The 14479-nt window shown below is 39.2% G+C and overlaps 1 protein-coding gene across 1 annotated transcript in view; it reads left to right on the forward strand.

Annotated features, from left to right (window-relative positions):
• FAM227B (family with sequence similarity 227 member B) overlaps window positions 1–14479 on the forward strand; it is a 342173-nt gene that overhangs the window by 320018 nt on the left and 7676 nt on the right. The gene's annotated exons all lie outside the window — the stretch shown is intronic.

Genomic DNA, 14479 nt, shown 5'->3' on the forward strand with positions numbered 1-14479 from the left:
AATGTATTTCTCTTTCACATTTTGTTACAGCTTAGAAAAATTTGAACTCAATGCTGTGTCGTAATGAGTGCGTTGTTACTGAAAGACATGTTCCCACAAACACAAAGCATATACAGACTTTTTCAAAATGTAAAAACTGTCTAGGGAAGGACTATTTAAACTCTACAATTGAAAATAATGTGGGATAGATCAACATTACACTGGCATAAAAATAAAAGCTATGCAAAGAAATCATCTGCTGTGAATTACTTGTGACATGGAAGAAGCAAATAGTTAACAGTGAAAACAAAAGAAAAGGAAGAAACTCTGAGACTCAGGAAAGGTCACCAACTCTGTGTAACACTCCACCTTCACGCAGGAAACTCTTTAAAACCATGTGCAACTTATTTTCACATTATTTAAATAAAGATGCCCAATAATCTTAGTCATACATGCCCACATAGATTTTTTTCTTAGTAGCCAATATAGGAATAATAACTTGTAAGTTGTTACTAAGGTTACTATAGTTGGAGTATTCATTTCAATTCAATGACTAGTTGATATAGATTAAGGACCTACAATCACATTTTTAAAGGATAAATTAGCTAAAAGACAAATGTCTGACAAAAAAACTTTTAAATGAGAACCATCCATCTGGTTATTTTTCTAGTAAAGAAAAGATAAAATACTTTTTTCCCCTCCAGTCTTTCTAAAATGCTCAGGGGGAAGTGACTAGGAAGGCCTATGCTATTAGGAAATTTGTTTTATATTTTATGAGATTTTTCCAAAAAATTTAATCCCCACTTTCCTTCAACTTCAAAACTCAGGGTGTGGGCATTACCATATTATCTGTTAATGAGACCTTTCAGATAATGGAAACCAGATATTATCTTGCTGGAATACAAGGTCTTTTAAAATATATTTTTGTTCCAAACACACAGTCCTAAAAACAGTGGTAACACAAAGACGAAGACTCCCTCCGCCGAAACATGATGAAGCACTGATATTTCCTCTAGTGGTCTGAAAAGAGGAAAATCAGGACACGTGATCTAAGGCTAGGGGAGGAGCAGAATGAAAGTGAGGATGCAGAGAAGAAACCTCAAATTTTTGGTTGAAGTGAAGGGGCCTCTTCAGCTATATAAGAAAAAAACTTTTTTTACCCTAATTTGAGCCCAGGTTTGGGCCTCTTTCCCCATTGGCTTAAACTAGATGAACTTCAAGTCCCTTTGAACTCTGAGAATTTATTGTCTATTGGGGGAATTTGACTTTCTACACCATCAGTGTAGAAAGTTCAAATTTTCCCTGAAATAATGATATTTTCATTTTTTCAACTCACTGTAGAACCAAGTTCTCCTGAGGTTATACTAAGAAAAAGAATGCTTAATTATTAGCCGTTAAAAAAAGAAAACCAAACCCAGTGCTGTCGAGTTGATTCTGACTCATAGCGACCCTGTAAGACAGAGTAGAACTGCCCCATAGAGTTCCCAAGGTGCACCTGGTGGATTCAAACTGCCGACCCTTTGGTTAGCAGCCCTAGCACTTAACCACTATGCCACCAGGGTTTCCTAAAAAATGTAAATCAAAACTACAATGAGATATCATCTTATCCCAACAATACTGGCACTAATTAAAAAAATGAAAATAATAAATTTTGGAGAGGCTGCGGGGAGATTGGAACTCTTTTGCACTGCTGGTGGGAATGGAAAATGATATAATCACTATGGAAAGCTATATGGCACTTCCTTAAAAAGCTAGAAGTAGAAATACCATATGATCCAGCAATCCCACTCCTAGGAATATATCCTAGAGAAATAAGAGCCATCGCATGAATAGACATATGCACACCCATGTTCATTGCAGCACTATTCACAACAGCAAAAAGATGGAAACAACCTAAATGCCTATCAGTAGATGAATGGATAAATAAATTATGGTCCATACACACATGGAATACTATGTAATGATAAAGAATAATGATGAATCCTTGAAACATCTCACCCCATGGATGAATCTAGAGAGCATTATACTGAGTGAAATAAGTCAATCACAAAAGGACAAATATTATATGAGACCACTATTATAAAAACTCAAGAAAAGGTTTAAACACAAGACAAAAAAAAAAATCTTTGATGGTTATGAGGGAGGGGAGGGGTAGAGAGGAGAAATCACTAACTAGGTAGTAGACAAGTGTCCCCTCGGTGAAGGGAAAGAAGACACACAATATAGGGGAAGTCAACACAATGAGCCCAAGGCAAAGTCATAGAAGCTTCCTAGACACATCCAAACACCTTGAGGGATTGAGTTGCTGGAGCTAAAGGCTGTGGATCATAGTCTCAGGGGACATCTAAGTCAATTGGCATAACAGTTCATAAAGAAAATGTTCTACAGGAGCAGTGTCCAGGGTCTTAAAAGCTAGCAAGCAGCCATCTAAGTTACATCTATTGGTCCCATCCGGTCTGGTGCAAAAGAGAATGAAGAAAACCAAAGACACAGGAAAATATTAGTCGAAAGGAATAATGGACAACATAAACCACAGCCTCCACCAGCCTGAGCCCAGAAGAACTAGATGGTGCCCGGTTACCACCACCGACCCCTCTGACAGGGATTACAGTAGAGGGTCCTGGACAGAGCAGGAGAAAAATATAGAACAAAATTCAAATTCACACACAAACAGACTTACTGGTCTGACAGAGACTGGACACACCCTGAAACTATGACCCCCAGAGACCCTGCTAACTCAGAACTGAAGCCACTCCGGAAGCCCACTTTTCAGATAAAGATTAGACAGGCCTATAAAAACAAACAATAACACACATGAGGAATGTGCTTCTTCAAACATACAAGAACAAATAGACAACGAGAAGGCAAGAAGGGACATGAAAACTAGACAAATGGACACGCAAACCCAGAGTGGAAAGAGGGAGAGTGCTGTCACATTGCAGGGATTGCAACCAATGTCACAAAACAATTTATGTATAAATTTTCAAATGAGTAACTTGCACTGTAAACTTTGACCTAACGCACAATAAAATTATTAAAAAAAGAAAACTCTATGGATAAGAACTATATATGTAAGGGATCAAATTGATAACAGCAACTAGAAAGATTAGATAAGGAACCTTGGGGGCAGTGAATTTATGTTAATGGGGAGGAAAAACTCAGAAAAGGAGGTTGAGAATGGTTATACAACCGGAAGAATGTAATCCATGTTATTAAATGGTACATATAGAAACTGTTGAATTGGTGTATGTTTTGCTGTGTATATTCTCAACAACAATTTTTTTTTAAGTATATATTAAAAAAAAACAAACCCTATGGAACATAGTTATACTTTGACACACATGGGGTTACCATGAGTAGGAATTGACTGCAATGGGTTTGACTTTTGGGGAGGGGAGTGTGTGACTTTTCAGTGTATACCCCCTACTTCTCTTGTACATTAAACTCTTTAAGGAGTAGAGAAAAAAAAAAAGACAAGAAAAAGAATGCTTAGACAACAGCTTCGCGTTATGAGCTATTGACTCCTCTAAGGACCGCCAGGATAACTGCTGACTGCAGCAACGGAACGCTGCTTTAACAGAGCTTTAGTGGTGTCTCAAAATGGGGGAATTTAGGGAGCATATTTATGGAGCTTTAGAGCTTGATTTGGGTGATTCTAAAGCAGGTCTTGCAAGGCAGAGAAGTACTTGGGATTGGGCAGTTTCTGACATTTAACTTGGATTGGCGGGCAGAATTGAAGCAAAGGTGTTGAAGCGAGCCTCGTGAGCAAGCTATTTCAGCTGGTTCGCAGTCATATCTTCCAGGAAGAAGCATTTCCAGGAGGAAGTAGCCAAGTTATTTTTGCTTATTCTCAGTATTGTTAAACATAGGGACAGAAAAGTATGTATGGCCCCAGAATTTTTTAACGTAAGACAGGAAAATACATATGATGGATGTTCTGCTCTGCCGTCTAGATTCCCTTCAGGAATAAAGAACATATCCTTCAGCTGTTGGGGAGTACTGATGGCAGAGAGTCCTCAGCTGCCAGTGCCCTCCAAGGATTGCCTCCACTGAAGGTGATTCCAATGGCAGTTTGCATTTTTCAAAAGTGGCTATAATAATGTCTCCCATCTAGTTTTAACGTGGCTTTGCCATTTCTCCCATCGGGAGTTGTGATCTGTGTCCACTCCCCTTGAACTTGGGCAAATCCTTGTAACTTCTCAACCAAGAGAATGACTTCTTAGACTAGATCATAAACGGCATTACAGCTTCTGCCTGGCTCTCTCTTGCTCTTGAAATTCTTTCTCTTGGAAACAGCTGCCACGTTACGAGGAAGCTCAGACCACATGGAGAGGCCACATGAATAGGTGTTCCAGCTGGCAGCCACAGCTGAGGTCCTTGCCACAGCCAGCATCAGCCACCAGACAAGCCTTCAAGATGACTCCCAACCTAGCCACAATCTGACTGCAACTATATAAAAGTCCCTGACTAAGAACCACCTGGCTAGCTACCCCCAGTCAGCCCACACAATCATAGAGATAATAATAATAAATGATGGCTGTTGTTTCATGGCACTAAATTTTGGGTCGTTCATTAGGAACAATAATTAACTAGAGCATGCCACCTTCCCAGGGTAGCCCATATCCATTGAGGGGTGCGATATAAGGGTCTGGCCCCCTTGCCCCAACTCAGTTCAACTCTGAAGGATCATCCCATCTTCAGAACCCCTTACAGGGTCAGCTGAGACTTCCACTGATGCTGTCCCACAATTCTCCTTCTACCTCTGCCACTGTTACTTCCTCGCCTTGCATTCCACAGGTGTTGATCCCAAGAACACTCCCTAATAAACCTCCTGCACACTGATTTCCATCTTTGAGTCTGCTTCCCAGAGGATCAAGCCTGGGACAGAATGTTTGTTTCCAGTATTATTTAATACAGTGACGAGGATTAAGAGAAAACAATCCATTGATTGCTCCCTATTTTCTTCTAGATCAATAGTCCATTAAATGGAAGCAGGGAGAAAATGGGAATTAAATATTTTTTAATGTGCTGTGGTAAGACATCATTTGATACTATAAAAACCATAACCCGGATATGCCTTCATTATGTGGTTTGAGAGTCCAGGCTTTTCCCTGTGGGTCACTTAACAAACATACCCTGAAAACCTACTATGTGCGGGTACTGTGATATGTGCCAAATATGTGACTGTATTCCCTGCCTTCAGGTTACTCATTATCTATTGTTTTACCTTGTCCACAAGCTTGTCACTCCACCCAAGACAGAGGTGTTATCTAACCTTCCTCCCACGTTTGCCTGGGCAATTCCAGTTCTCCCCCTCTCTTCAAGTCCAAAAGTTGCAGTTCAGTGACTTTTAGGAGAGCTGACAACCTGCAAAGCACTAAAGAAGCACACTTGCATTGCCTGGAAATAAATGGAATCTACAGAGAAATAGTATGCTTTTTTTGCTTCTTCTGGAAGCAATCGGGGCACCATTTAAAACATAAATGAGGTGCTTGGAGTGTTGCTCAAGGACATCTTGAAGAGAAGCTTAGTCCGGAAGAAAATGGAAAAGTTGCTTTTCTCTATGGAATTAGCAACAAAGGAGAGTCCAATTCCTTGCTGTAAAAAAAAAAAAAAAAAAAAAATTTTTTTTTTTTTTTTTTTTTTTGCTGTAACTGCATATAATTACATGTGTCTACATAACGCAGTACCAAGACCTAGGAAAATCTCACCAGAAGGACGCATCAAAGAGAGGAGAAAGTAGAATGGGGAACCAGAGGCAAAGAAACAAACAGACATGGAAAAGCACTGGAGCTTAGTGCACCCATCAATGTCAATTTTGTTAATCACTGGAGGTTACAGTGAGAGGTTAGTCCCCCTGTCTTTGGTTCCCACATCCCCAGAGAGCAGTTAGGAAATCAAAAGACATATTCATCCTAGATCAATAAGTAGTTGCCCATGTTTTAGGGATTATAGAAAGCATTAGGAGGAAGACCTACTAAGGTGAAAAACTGGAGTATGAAAAAGGCAAATCGTAGTGCCCTTGTGGGGATTCTCAATACAAGTTATTTTAGACGACGGACCACTTGCCCTCACTTTGGATACTCAGCTTTGCATAACTACCCTATTAAAGAAAGCTTCTTTTCTTCACTATTCTTATAACCCTGATAGCTGTCTCCAAGGAAAAAGAACAGCTTTACCTAGCTAGGTAGTTTAGAAAACCAAGATTAATGTGTGAGCTAGTCAATGATATTTTACATTGTGTAAATAACAACGTATACTACTTACTGCAAGATTTAAAGAAATATTTAGAAGTCGAGCACATTTGTGCTACCAAGAGACCTCAAAAATATAAAAAGTTAGGTATTTATTACATTTTTTCATCATTCTAGAACTGTACTATCCAATGTGGTAGCCACTAGCCACATGTGGGAGACCTGGTAGCACAGTGGTTAAGTGTTTGGCTGCTAATCAACGGTCAGCAGTTCAAAGGTCACCAGCCACTCCTTGGAAACCCTGTGGGGCAGTTCTACTCTGTCCTGTAGGGTTGCCATGAGTCAGAATCAACCTGACGGCAACGGAAGGGAGCCACATGTGACTATTTAAATTTAATAAATAAATATTAATAAATTTAAATATAAGTAAAAATTCAGCTCATCGGTCCTATTAGCCACATTTTAAGTGCTCGCTGGCCATATGTGACTTGTGGCTACCAACTCGACAGTGCAGGTATGGGACATTTTCATCATCACAGAGTGTTGTGTGGATAGCACTGACCAGAATAAGACGAAAAGTTTAATCTATTTCACAGAACTCGACATGTCAGTTTGGGATACCAGACAGCCAACACGTACAGAACTTTCTTTTGGTTTGACTCTTGTGGCCTTCTAATTTTAGAAGTTTAGGGGCTCAAGAGATTATATATTACCTTATTCATCCTTTCATTATTCATTCATCCCAGAAAACTACTAAAAAAGTTAATTTCTCATCTGAACTCTTAAATCCTTCCTTCTTATTTTGGTTTTTCTTAGTTGGATTTTTTCCTATTTTTGTCTTACCTTTTTTTTCTTTGTCTTTGCTCAGAGATAAACTACTTTCAGTGTCATACAGCTTTTTGTTTCACACAGCATGGCTTCAGCCCATAAAAGACACCTTGCCACTCTCTGCCTGTGCCCTGCATGGGTCAATGACTTCATAAACAACCTTGATGTGTATGTAATTCTTTGATTGCCTTTTTCCAATCAGAAGATTTTTGATCCATGGACGCCCTTCTATTTAACTCCCTTTGATGCAAATATTTGTCAATTACATAAAACAACCCAATAACTCCCCTACTAGGTTCCCAAGGACTCCTTAAAGGACCAGATTTTAAATTTTTTAAAAAATACCTTTAAAACGTACTTAGTACAGTGCATTATGAGCAGAAAACCATTGCAGAAGCCCAGGAGGATAAAGGATCCGTCAAGTGTTTCGATTTTGCAGTAGGAAAGAGGAGGCTTTTATATGATTATTATGTTATTTTTAGTTGATTTTTTAATTGAAGTTAATCTATATTTGTTGAGCAGGTTGCTAAGTTTCTTCCTTCCACAAACTCTGCCAGCTGCCTAAGAGTTGAGGGCCCAGTTCAAAAAAAAAGAAAACTGAAAATATTTTCTTAAAAGAACTTGGGGAACAAAGGGCTTTGTTTTACTAAGTATATAAGTGCATGTATACTATAAAAAAAATAAAAAATAAAAAAATTTTTCTTTTTTTTGTAGTATAAGCGTTTTGCAGCCACCTTGAGCCAGAGACAATTACAGAATTGCTTGTAAGATCTGGTTCTTTTTTCTAGTTACAGTTTTTATTTTCTTCTCTTTTAATATACAAGACACAAACCACAATTCACCAAACTTGTTATTAAACTGACTAATGAAATAAATAGATTTGAGTTGCCTTAGGAAGTCAGGTTCCAGGGAGTGGGTCGTATCAATGTTTAGCCACCATTTGGACTTCAGATTATAAACGTGGCTCAGTGGGGACAGAAGGTGGAGAAGGAAGAGACTTTCGTCCTAGCCAGTTAGTAATAGCTTTTTTTTCTTTTGTAATTTAGTATAAGCATGGTAAAGCCCAGTTTGTATCAAATAAAAGAAGAAAACTTCTTTTTCAAATAGCTTAAATGAACTTAAAGTTGAAAAACTGGATGTTCTTGCTATACATCTTTTTGGTTAATAAATTCAAGGAAAGCCTAAGCTTTTTGAATGCTTAGAATTTAGGACTGGAAAGCAATATTTCAAACAAACGTAAAAAATTGAGTAGCTAATAATTGACTACCCACTAACCCAAGCCATTTCTCCTCCTGGGAGGTAGGCAGGCAAAAGGGAAAGTAAACAAAACCTATACGTCACCACGCATTCACCCCGTGAAAAGCACGGCCAGTCCCTGCATGGATGCTGTGAGGTGCTCCTGACTCCAGAAAGTACAAGACATACAGAGCTGAAGCCCAGCTTATTCAAGGAAAAACTGAATTGGCTCTTTTTGGTGGTTATTTCAGATGTATTTGTTCTGTTTTGTTACTATTGTTCAAGGGTGCTTCATCGTGGGGAAGTGTCAACTGCAGAAAGTCTGTCTTTATGTGAGGGGCTTGGACATGCAATTCGGTTACAAGGATTAGGAACTTGGCTTGAACCTGCATTTGCAAAGCAAGACCAAAATTTGTATGTTGATTTGGAATAGATTTGTGGAGGGTAAAGGACTTGAAGCAAATAATGGGGATGGCTAAAGTTCCTCCAGGCAGCCCTTGAAGCTGCCGCTGTTCAAGGGCATAAAAAACCAAAAACCAAACCCGGTGTCGTCGAGTCAATGCCAACTCATAGTGACCCTATAGGACAGAGTAAAACTGCCCCGTAGGGTTTCCAAGGAGTGCCAAGTGGATTTGAATCATCGACCTTTTGGTTAGCAGCCATAGGTCTTAACCACTACACCACCAGGGTTTCCGTTCAAGGGCATAAATTGAAAAAATTCCAGAATCTCTCTAAATCACCAACTTGTTTATCCAGCCTTATCAAGTAGTAAACTATTACCCATAAATAAATTTTCCAGATAACTAAAGCTGACCATTTGAATCACCAATGAATAATTTTTAATTGTGATGAAAATATACGTAACAAAACATGCACCATCCCAACAATTCCTACATGCTACATTGATCGTTTTAGTGAGTGGTTTTCTTAAAGGTATGTCATACTTCCCGGCTCTTTTCAACCATAGAGCAAAAAATAATTAACATTACGATGATGACTAGGGTTTTCAAGATGAAACCCAAGACTCAGCTGCACTGAGATATCAATAAGAGTGCGTATTCAGTAGGCGAAGAACAATAACCACGTACTGAATTGCACAGCAGCCCTGGTAGTAGGAGGGTGCTAAGCAATCCAACAGCAAAGACTGAACTAGTGTCTGCAGTGACGGAGATGCTGGGGCAGCACAGAGGAGCACCCTCACCCAACTCGGGACTGTCCTGCACAGATTGCTGTGCTCTTAAAGTCTTTATGTTTATTTTGTTTAGTCCGTCTGTCCCCTACTTGATCACCTGTCTGCTATCACTTCTCATTCCTAGTAGCTTCTTAAGAGCAAACATCATGTCATATTCATCTTGGTGTCTTAGTGCCTTGTAGAAGTCTTGCCAAGTTGGTGAATATTTCTAGTTAAAATCTCCAATAGACTATTCTTTAAATGTCTAGAATCTGCTGCTAAGTGATACATTAAACAATGAAACTTACTAATATAGTAACCCTATTTTGCACATAACACCAGGCTATGTAGATTCTGGGTTAGATTTCCAACAGTGATACTATGTCCCAGGGAATATGGTACCTGACAGCTTCTCCCTTTATTTATTTTTCTTTCTTTCCTTTCTTTTTAAATTTCTGGACACATGGCTATGTTCTGGGTGTTTGACATTCTTGCACATCTGACCTTAAAATATTTGCAGTATAAGCAAGGGCTAATATTAGGCAGAAGATAATTGCTCCAAGATCAGTTTAGACCCCACACTAATTATTTCAAGAATTTATTTTTTAGGGTTAAATAATACATGAATTCTCACGTAGAAATGAGGAGATTCTGGCCACTGCTTGCTGCCCAGGTTCCTTTTACTTGTTTTACACTAACATTATGTGTAGAATGGGCACGTTGGCCCTAAACCTGGGAGTCTCAGAAGCAATCAGAGGATACCCCAAGAAGTCTCTCTGAGAGATGTGAGGAAGACAACAAAAGCTTCTACAGCCTTATTCTAGGATAATGAGCAAAAGTTGCCCCTGGGCCATTCTTTCCTGAATATCACATTTTCTTCATCCGTAATCTATAATCTAGGAGCCCTGGTGGGGCAGTGGTTAAAGCACTCAGCTGCTAACCAAAAGGTTGGCAGTTCAGAGCCACCAGCCTGCTCCAGGGAGGAGGATGTGGCAGTCTGCTTCCGTAAAGATTTACAGCCTTGGAAACCCCCTGGGGCAGCCTTACTCCGCCTTATAGGGTTGTTATGAGTCATAATTGACTCAATGGCAGTGGGTTTGTGTTTTTTTTTTAAATAATCTTTTACTTAAATAGAATTGGACCCTACAATTTCTAAGGGCCTATTTTCTCTAATATTCTGTGATTTTTAAAGGCTTTGAATTGGGACCTCTGGGATGTCTCCAGATCTTGGTTTGTTACATTCCAGCCACAACTGTTGTGAAGTCCCAGAATACGACCATTTCATTTGTCCCCAAATGGGTCTTTCTCCATTTAATTGCTGTCCATGTAGCCTCCATGTAGTACATGGGAAAATGAAGTATGAGGACAATTCAGACAGAGGAACTGGATAACATATTGCCACATTTATCTCCAAGGAATAGAATATAGCCGTTCTTCATAATTTACAGTTGGTAAAAATTGATGGCCTTACGTATCTGAAAAGAATAAACATTAAGGTATCCATTAATATGGATTAACAGAAATCTACTGAAAATCATAGCAATTGAGTAGTGCAAGAAAATGCTGAGCTCTTAGTCAACACTAACATCGCACAGCCCAGAACCTCGTTATACAAGACAAATGTACAAACATGACCAAATTTTGTAGACAATTAGAATGACTTTGCTAAAAAATGTTGTCTTAGTTGTCTACTGCTCCTATAATAGAAATACCACAAGTGGATGGCTTTAACAAACAGAAATTTATTTTCTCACAGCTTAGGAGGCTAGAAGTCCAAATTCAGGGTCCCAGGTCCAGGAGAAGGCTTTCTCTCTCTGTCGGCTCTGGAGGGAAAGTCCTTGCCTGTTTGAGGTTCTGCTCCTGGGAGATCTTCCTGTGGCTTGGCATATTTCTTCCTCCATCTCTGCTTGCTTAATCTGCTTATTTTATATTTTCTAAGAGATTGACTCAAGACATACCCTATACTAATCCAGCCTCCCTCATTAACATAACAAAGACAACCCATTCTGAAATGAGATTGTATCTACAGGCACAGAGGAGAGGATTTACAACACATATTTCTGGGGAACACAATTCAATCACTAACAAATGTATACCAGCTTCATTTAATTAATGCCATATGTTCAAAATAAATAATTTACAAGAAATAAAACATAGTTCTTTGTTTTAATACCAATAGTATATAATGAATGTTCAAGGCAAAAAAATTCAATTAGTTCAGAGTGACGACTTTTTCACAAATACTTCATCGTGGAAACCATGCTCAAGAGCATGATATAACTTTGTGGGAGGTTAAATCTTTGGAAGTCTAGTAGTCACTCTAAGGGAGAAATTAAATAATAGCATGAAATTGCTGCATCCAAATTAAATTTAAGCAGCTCAAGATTATCTGTGCTTTAGGAAAAATATATCATTAGTTGTACTAAGAGTTTTACAAGAAGAATTATATTCAATTTTCTGCAACTTTTACTCAGAGATCTTGGACTTTTTGTCATGTGATGTAGCAGGGGCACTAAGACAGGCATTAAAAGTAGCCTGATAGTTCCAGGTACCACTTAGTTCAGGAAAATTGCTGAGCCTTCTCTTCTAGTGCTGCTGGACACCTTCACGGGCTGCAACAGGCAAAGGGAGGGAAAGTAAAGATGGGAATCTGGCATAACTTGGATTTCAGGCTCTTTTAGACCACGTCAATCTCTCTAGCCTCAAGCTGAGCAAGGCCAAGGCTATCTTCTCCCAGAATTCAGAAAGACCTGAGGTAGGAGACATACAGACCTCCCTTACTAAGCTCTTGGGCGGGGGCGGGGGGGATGTCATAATGGAACAGACAATTGAGGAAGAGAGGAGAAAATGGTGATTTCACATGACAAACACCAGCAATGTTTCTACTACGCTACCATTAAGGCAATAGAACTTTTTGGTACCTACACTTAGTGAAACCTTCTGCAAACATCAAATAATTACTATAAAACCTAGATGCATAGGGAAGTTATGATACTATGGTGGGTAAAGAAACAACTCCATTATAACAATAATGTAAAATATGTATTTGTGTATAAACATAGAAAGGGACATGCATAGAAAAATGAAAATATTTTTTATTTTTTGGAGATGGGATTATGGGAAAATTTTTCTTTTAACTACGTTAATGCTGCCATAATATTCTTTGTACTGTAATATTTTTTGAATCTTGTTGAAACATGGGTCAAAATGAAGAGTTAGTAAGTTTTCATTTTTTTTTTCTGCTTTCATTATTTAATGTGGGCTTCCACAACTTCACTTGTAGAATTGAGGACTAGTGTGTCCTTAATGCTATCATTTACTGAATAATCAAAAATATTACTTACACAGAATGAAATCTGAAAAAGTTTGAAAGTACCAGGTTACTTTCATCTAGCCTGATGAAGTTTTAGTTTGAAATTGTATACCAATACAGACTTGATTAATATCAAGGGAAAACTGGTTCACGTAGACAACTGATCCCGGCAGTGTTGATTAGAAGACCCCTGAGCACAGTCATTTGCACAGTGTGCAGGTCAGAAATTTTGTGCATGACTGTCATTCCTGAAGACAACGCTGTGTTCCTGACCCCAAGTCATCAGAACGATCTGCAAAAATAGGAACTTCCAGCTGATAAATTGGTCATTCCGTGACAGTTACTGTTTGAATATAACCTGTATAATCGTCAAGCTTCTCTCCGGGAGTAAAATGTACTGCCTCTAGGGACACACTGGAAACAGGGCTCAAGTGCCAAAATGAGGCCTTCTCCAGGAAAAGGAAATGTGGCCTACTAGGGCCAGCCAAGGAGAGGGGACGAGCTAAGAGGACACTACAAAAGAGTGCCCACAGAAGACGAGTGAAGGGCACTACAGACATATCTTGTGGACTTCCCAATATTGCTTCAGAACTCATTCCCGAAGCCAAAAAGGTCGCAATAAGCCAGTAAGAGTGCAATGAGGTTGTAAATGCAGTTGTCACTATCAGTCTGTCTCCTGGAGGTGTGGACACTATTACTGCACTCATGTGATTTTCATTAACATAATGCAAGTAAGCTTTTCATTAAATTGTAAGCTCAAGAGCCACGTATCATTATGAGATGAAACACTAAAATAAGGCTCATCTCTTTCTTAAAAGAAAATTATATTCTTAAACCTGGACGTGATTAAGGGGGAAAATAAACTTGAAAAGCGTCAATAAATAGCAACGGGCTTCTCTTTAAACTCCGTGTCAGGGAATTTTGATCCTGTTCAGGGTAACACAAGCATCCAGCCCCTCTCACACTCTGGGCTTGCTAGGATGTAACATGGTCTGCTTATCCGCGCTGCTTCAAAAAAAAAAAAAGTCAGTGATGCCGTTACGAAGCCTGGTTTAAATGGACTGCGGCAAGAGAATTGATAACAACATCTGGCATTGTCGATAAAGTAGTCGGGTGCACAGGAAACCAGGTGTTTTTTGACTTGATTCTAAGATCTTTATGTTCAAATTATAAATGAATGAAGATACTTCCTGAATAGTTTAGAGCTTCGTAGGTAAGACATAAATGTGATTCGAGTTTATTGTTAGAATCTTTGCTGTGAAGCCATTTATGTTTTTCTTCTGGTTATCTCAGTTGATACACAGCTGAGGAAATTAAGGTCATAGGTTAATTGCCTACGTGGTCTTGTGCCAGAGAGTAAATCCACTGGTCCCTTCCTAACATTCTTATACAAGACAAGTAAGATTAAAATGAGCATCAAGAACAGCCCTGAAATAGAAAACAAATAAAAAATTGGCAAACCAGATTCAGAGAAAGCTAGAGGGAGTGCTGAAGTGTAGTTCAGGGTGGGGGGGCTGGGCTGCAGGAGGACAGTCTCAGCCTGTGTCTTGGTGATGGCAGAGCTTGAAGGGTGCCTAGTGTCTCAGTGAAGCTAAGCTCTTGTTTTAAAACAAGCTGCCTCCTTGAGTCACTTGCTCATTTGTCAGTTGCTTCCCTAGACACAAGCATGGGCTGAGACCAGAGCTAAGGACACAGCCACAGGCTGCCCAGAAACAGATGGGACAGAAGCCCAATCTCATTAATGGCACATTTGCACCT

This window comes from Elephas maximus, chromosome 10 (genome assembly GCF_024166365.1).
Source record: "Elephas maximus indicus isolate mEleMax1 chromosome 10, mEleMax1 primary haplotype, whole genome shotgun sequence".
Classification (NCBI taxonomy): Eukaryota; Metazoa; Chordata; class Mammalia; order Proboscidea; family Elephantidae; genus Elephas; species Elephas maximus.